Genomic DNA, 6,000 nt, shown 5'->3' with positions numbered 1-6,000 from the left:
AAAAAAAAAAAAAAGAAAGAAAACTCAGGCATTGTGTGAGCCCCGGTAGGTATGTATGGCCGGGGAGCCTGCGGGAGCCAGCAAGGACAACATTAGGGTGCAAGGGGCACCATGCATGAGTCACATGCCAAACTCAGTATTCCAAACATGCCGGGCTCCCTTAGCCCACAAGCCTTCTTATTCCCCATTTTATACTTCAGGAAACTGAGACGCAAAGCCCATGCTCACACAGCTAGTAATGGTCAGAGCTAGGAGCTGACCAGAGGTCTCCATATTTAAAGTTTGCACACGTGATCTGGGGTGTTCCACTGCTGTTGTACCCTGCTTCTTCCCTGATGTTCTTTTTCTTATTTTAGACAAGTGTGCCATGGAGGCATTGCTAGAATAGTCCAAGTTCTGCATTCACTACTGCAGGCAATTCAAGAACACTTGCATTACCTCCCAGCAACCCAGGCATCCTGAGCTATCACCTCCCCTTCTTCTCTTTTCCCGAGCCCCTCAACCCTAGGCAGCCACTGGTCTGCTTTCTGTTTCCAAACATTTGCATATCCTGAATATTTCATGTATGAGGAATCACATAATATGTGGTCCCTTGTGACTGATATATTTTACTTAGTGTAGTGCTTTCAAGGTTCACCCATGTTGTGGCATGTATCTACTTTCATTTTTCATGACTGAATAATATTTCACTGTGTATGGGGATCACATGTTATTTACCCATTCCATTTGGTGGACATTTGAGTTGCTTCTACATTTCACCTGTCATGAATAATGCTTCTGTGAATTTTTGTATAAAAGTTTTTCTGGAAACACTTTTTTTTTTCCTCTTGGGCATACACACGGGAGTTGAATTTCTGAATCATTACATAGTAACTCTGTGTTTAACCATTTGAGAAACTACCAAACCATTTTCCAAAGTGGCTGTACCACCGTATGTTCCACCAGAGTATGAAGGTTCAAATTGTTAGGTAAAAGAGCTGAAAAACCAGGACCAGACCAGGACTACAATGAGCCTTTATTATGGGGAGGATCTGCCAGGCTATCTCCTAACAAAGGAAAAGCAGCTGGAGGAACAGGGAACTTCTTTTATAGGAGTGGGGTGGAGTTGAGTGGAGGTAGCATTAAGAGATTGGAGGAGCCTGTGATATCATTAGGAGGGGCTTGTAGCATCACTGGTTACTCGGAGGTGGCAAGTATCAGGTTACTCTTTTGGCATGAAGAGAGGCATGATGGGAAGAAGGCTGTCCTTTGGTAGGAGAAGCTGTATTTGATATGCAGGCTGCTATTCCATATGGCAGCCATCTTAAGGCACAGAGCATTATGGGAAGGAGACTACTGTTTTATGTAGCAGCCATCTTGAGGCAAGGGAAATCTAGCACAAATTTCTCCACATCTTCAACAACACTTGTTGTTATCCACCTTTTTAGTATAGCCATCCTAGTGAGTGTCAGGTGACATCTTATTCTGATTTCTACATTTTTGTGATGACTAATAGTGAATATGTTTCACGTGCTTGTTTTCCTACCTATTCTTTTGGAACTAATCCCAACTTTCACTTCACCTATAAATATTTTTGTGCCTACAACATAAAATAAAACAGCGTAGTAACTTCCCAGCTTTTGAATGATACCACTGTCAGCTGTAATCCAAGTAAGAGGGGCTGGGTCTGACAGATACAGAATACATTTGGAATACCAGGTTCCACAATGACAATTCAGAATGCATGCTGCTTTTCTTCTCCTTAACCAAAACCTCTTTTAATCTAACCAGAAAACATGTGCTCTTCCCCTCCCCAGTTCATAGGCTGAGTAGCTAATGGAAGTTTACACCTGTTCTTACACAGCCCGTAAAATCACAGCCCACGTCTGTGTGGCTTCCTATTTTGGAAGTAAAAAATAAAATTTTTTATGAAGTTCTGGATTTACTAGACTCACGTTAGAATGTTTCCCCAACAGGGAAATTTTACCTAGAGTTTCCCTGCTAAAGCCTAGAGCTGTGGTTGTCACTGATGTGAGCCTAACCGGAAGTTACCTTTCCATGATGAGATAATTCCAGCTTCAGCTTCTGCAGGCTCATTGAACATATCTAATAACTTGCAGTTGTTACACCACAGCTCATTCAAAAATAGTCTATTAAAGGCACGATGCATTTGCTTTTACACAAGACAACTTCCAAATGTGGCTTCCCCTTAGTGGGACACAAAACCATTGTGGAAACTGTCCTAACCACAATGTCTCTTGTCTTAAGAGTCATTTTTAAAACTTGGCTTTTCCTCCTGCTTTTCTATTAAAAACTGGTGTTTGAATGGTAGTTCAGCCTCTGTTTAGCACACAATGCACCTTGGCCACCTGGTATTTGCAATGCACCCAGTAAAAAATAACACTAATCTAAAAAATTAAAGTAGCCACACTGAATGCATTTAAAACTAGTTTTTTATCGCTTCTCGGCCTTTTGGCTAAGATCAAGTGTAGTAAAACTAGCTTTTAAATTTGTATCTTTATCTTTTAAAAAAAATAAAAAGATAGCGGCAGGCAGACTTTCCTGGCGATTCTAAGGGAGGCATCTGGGTTCTGGGCTTATGTATTCTTGCCACTGGGACCCACCCCACAAACATGACTCTCAGCACTTAGGAGCCACTGTTGAGGCTCTGTGCCGTGCCAGAAAATATGCATACAAACAAACAAATAGATTTCCCAGGTGATAGTGGAGATATTTTGTTTTTGGTACCAGGGATTGAACTCAGGACCTTGCGCTTGCAAGGCAGGTGGCAGAACCACTGAGCTAAGTCCCTGGCTCTTAGTGGAGATGTTTTGAAAGAGACAAGTTTCAGCGGGGCAAGAGAGATAGTAAAAGGACTGTTCTATCTTCAGGATGTTCATTCAACATTGATGAAGCACCTGGCAACTGCTAGTACAGTAAAATTCTCCAGCCACTGTTTTCTAGTCCCTTTTGCATTTTTAGTAGTCTTTATACTGTCACATTTACAGTGCCAAGATCTCCTTTGCATTCCTAAAAATTATTGAGGACCCCAGAGGGCTTGTATTAGTGTGCGGTTATGACTACTGATACTGACCATATAAACACTTAAAAAAATCACACTATGAAAGTATTTTAATTCATTTAAACAGAACAATATGGAAGCCAAATATATTAACATAAATAACAATGTTACAGATAATAATAACAGTTTTCATGAAGAGAGACATTGATTTATACTTTTGCGAGTCTCTTTAGTGTCTTCCTTCACTGAAGACAGCTGGCTTGCCATAGCTGCTTCGGTATCCAGTCTGTTTCTCCAGGTTGCTTCAGTTGAAGCACATAAAGAAAACCCAATCTTGGCACAGAAATGTTGTTGGAAAGGGCAGAAGTGACTTAAAGTTTTTATTTTTTAATTGTGGCTATTCTTCCTTGATAGTAACCCAAAACTGGCCAGATAGTTTTTAAATTGCTACACCAGGAAATAAGAAAAAATAATTTTTTGTCTTATCACATTAGAATCTACTAATCCGTCTGTACAATAGCCTTTTACTCACCCATGATCTTGTGGCATCATGCATCTGTCAGTTGGGACTACTGGTCCACTGAATCATGGGATCTGTTCTAAATATCGATGCATTTTCATTATTCAGGAACAAAAGATTGCATTCACATTGCCACCAATCTCATCAGGAATGTCTTAAGTACTGGGAAATATTGGTGGGTTCATATTCTCCAAAATTCACATTTTCTCCTGCAAGCTTGAATTTTGTCACTGGCCAGAAGAGCTGCCATCTCCTAGGGGCAAGTGCACCACGTGGTATTAGAAAACCCACCACTGTGGGTGTCAGGGCCCCTTGGGGGTAGCGATGCTGCCCCACAGAGAAGCAGTTATAGCTGTGCTCGCCTGGAAATCCTTTGCCTTTCAGTGTGCACAAGTGCTGCATCTGTATTTCCCACTTGGTCACACTCAGTACACAAAAGGCCGTGCCCAAGAGCGAGGGTTTAATAAAGGTAATTTGTACTGCTCATAAAGAACTCGAAAAATATTCTTTTGCTGAGATTTATTGGGTGAAATTTAAATTAGTGTTGTTTTCTCTTGCATGTGTGAGGTGGCTAAAAGCATTCACTGTCCGCTGGGATGGACCAGGCCCCAGTACCGTGATCTGAGTTGGTCTACTCTGTGTGTCATCTGCCTGTTGCTTTTGCACCAACAGAACAGCAGTCACCACAGTGAAACAGACAGACAACATTTCATTATTCTGAAAATGTGTTGCCCTCATGAATCCCTGAAGGGGCCTTGGGGCTCCTTGGAGTTGTGCAGGAACTGTGCACCAGGCACACACTTTGACAGCCACAGGACTTTCTTCTCTTAGAAGACAGATAACCAACAAAAAATGTGAGGGATATTACAACCAAAAAAAAAAAAAAAAAAAAAAAAAAAAACAAAAAAAAAGGGAGGGAAAAAAAAAAAAAAAAAAAAAAAAAAAAAAAAAAAAAGCAAGGTAATATGACAGAGGGACTGAAATGATGGGATGGGTAGTGACCTGTTAACTGGAACCTAGAGCAGGTAGCTCAGGCCTGGTTGTAAAGTTGTAAATATAAGTGAAAAAGGAAATCCCAAAAGATACATACAACATGATCATCATGTTATAAAATAAAGAGCAACTTATAAAAATATCATAGTTGTGATAATGCCACAGAAAAAGGAAAGTCGAGGGAATAGTAAATTAATATCAGAATAGTGATCCCCTGGGCCGGGTGTCGTGGTGCACATCTGAAACCCCAGCACTCTGGAAGACTGAGAGGTAGGAGGATTGTGAGTTCAAGCCCATCCTGGGCAACTTTACAAGATCCTTTCTTAAAATAAAAAAAGGGCTGAGGATGGAGTGCAGTGTGAAGGCCTTGGGTTCAATCCTCGTTACCACCAAGATAGATGATAGATAGATAGATAGATAGATAATATTACCTCAGAGAGGAAGCTCTGGAGGATGGCTGGGGTGAAACTCTACAAAGTGATGTAGATCTCTGTGAAAGTTCCAGCTGTGGCGTTTGGTGGTGTTACACAAGTGTGTTGTAACTTATGAGTAGTAAGTGAGTGAATGAATGAATGAGAGTAAGCAGACCATGCATGAGTGACTTACAAGGATATGTTGTGAGCCCCAAATCATGCCTGACCCATATATGTGCTCACAGGGTTTGAAAAGAGGAAAGAGAAGGGGTCAGGATGCAGATGAAGAGAGAGGAAGCAGAGGGGAAATAAATCGCTTTTGTTTTTGTACCTGTTTCATTTTTTCGTGCACCAAATGCCAACTTCCTAGCTTGCTAAGAGTGCGGCTGTCTGTGAAGTATAGCGTTGGGGTAAGGACGCAGGTACTGGGGAAAGCCTGCTTGAGACTTCCTGTGGGACCAACAGCGTGGTCCCGGACGCCTGGCCCTCCTGGCCTTAGAGTCCGTACCTGCAGTGTAGGGTAGTGGCAGCATCCAGGAGGGCTGCTGAGAATGCCCGCGCTCAGTCTCTCAGCTTCTCTGTCCCATTTGCCAAGCAGGTGGAAATCCTGTCTCCCAGGTATACTCCCTGCTTCTAGCCATCTTATTTCTTTCATTATATAACCAGGAAAACCAAGAATGAAGCAGGTTTGTTTTTGTTTTGTTTGTGAAGAAAAGGTTGTCGAAGTTGTTCTGAAGGATGTTTGAATTAAATTCTCTTTGCCTGAGGATGATATTTTTATCTTCGCTGATTGTTCTTTGAACAAGCAGTAAGAAAACAAAATGAAATTGGGAGGCTCCATGCTTTCTTCCTGAAAAGAGGCTTCGAGGCTTTGGGCCAAAATGTGGCTTGAAATGAATTTTAGAAGCAGCCACAGCAGGTGGCTTCTGTTGTGAGGGCCTGCGGGCGGGTAGGTGACAGGCACATTCCCCAGGACAGTGGGACACCTGCAAAGCGGTGGCCATGCTGGGCTGCCCACTGCACTGCGCAGGGGCCTGTGGGAGAAAGAGGACGTGCTGGGAACTGAAGGTTGC

General features: G+C 42.2%; 1 protein-coding gene and 1 pseudogene across 6 annotated transcripts in view; both read left to right on the top strand.

The window, feature by feature from the left end:
- Fars2 (phenylalanyl-tRNA synthetase 2, mitochondrial) overlaps positions 1-6,000 on the top strand; it is a 445,419-nt gene that overhangs the window by 391,464 nt on the left and 47,955 nt on the right. The window lies entirely within an intron of this gene.
- Positions 2,436-2,608, top strand: LOC117285484 (annotated as a pseudogene).

Source organism: Fukomys damarensis, unplaced genomic scaffold (genome assembly GCF_012274545.1).
Source record: "Fukomys damarensis isolate Sample0158 unplaced genomic scaffold, DMR_v1.0_HiC HiC_scaffold_10, whole genome shotgun sequence".
Classification (NCBI taxonomy): domain Eukaryota; kingdom Metazoa; phylum Chordata; class Mammalia; order Rodentia; family Bathyergidae; genus Fukomys; species Fukomys damarensis.
The sequence above is the reverse complement of the archived record's forward strand: the minus strand, read 5'-3'. Positions and strand labels throughout refer to the sequence as shown.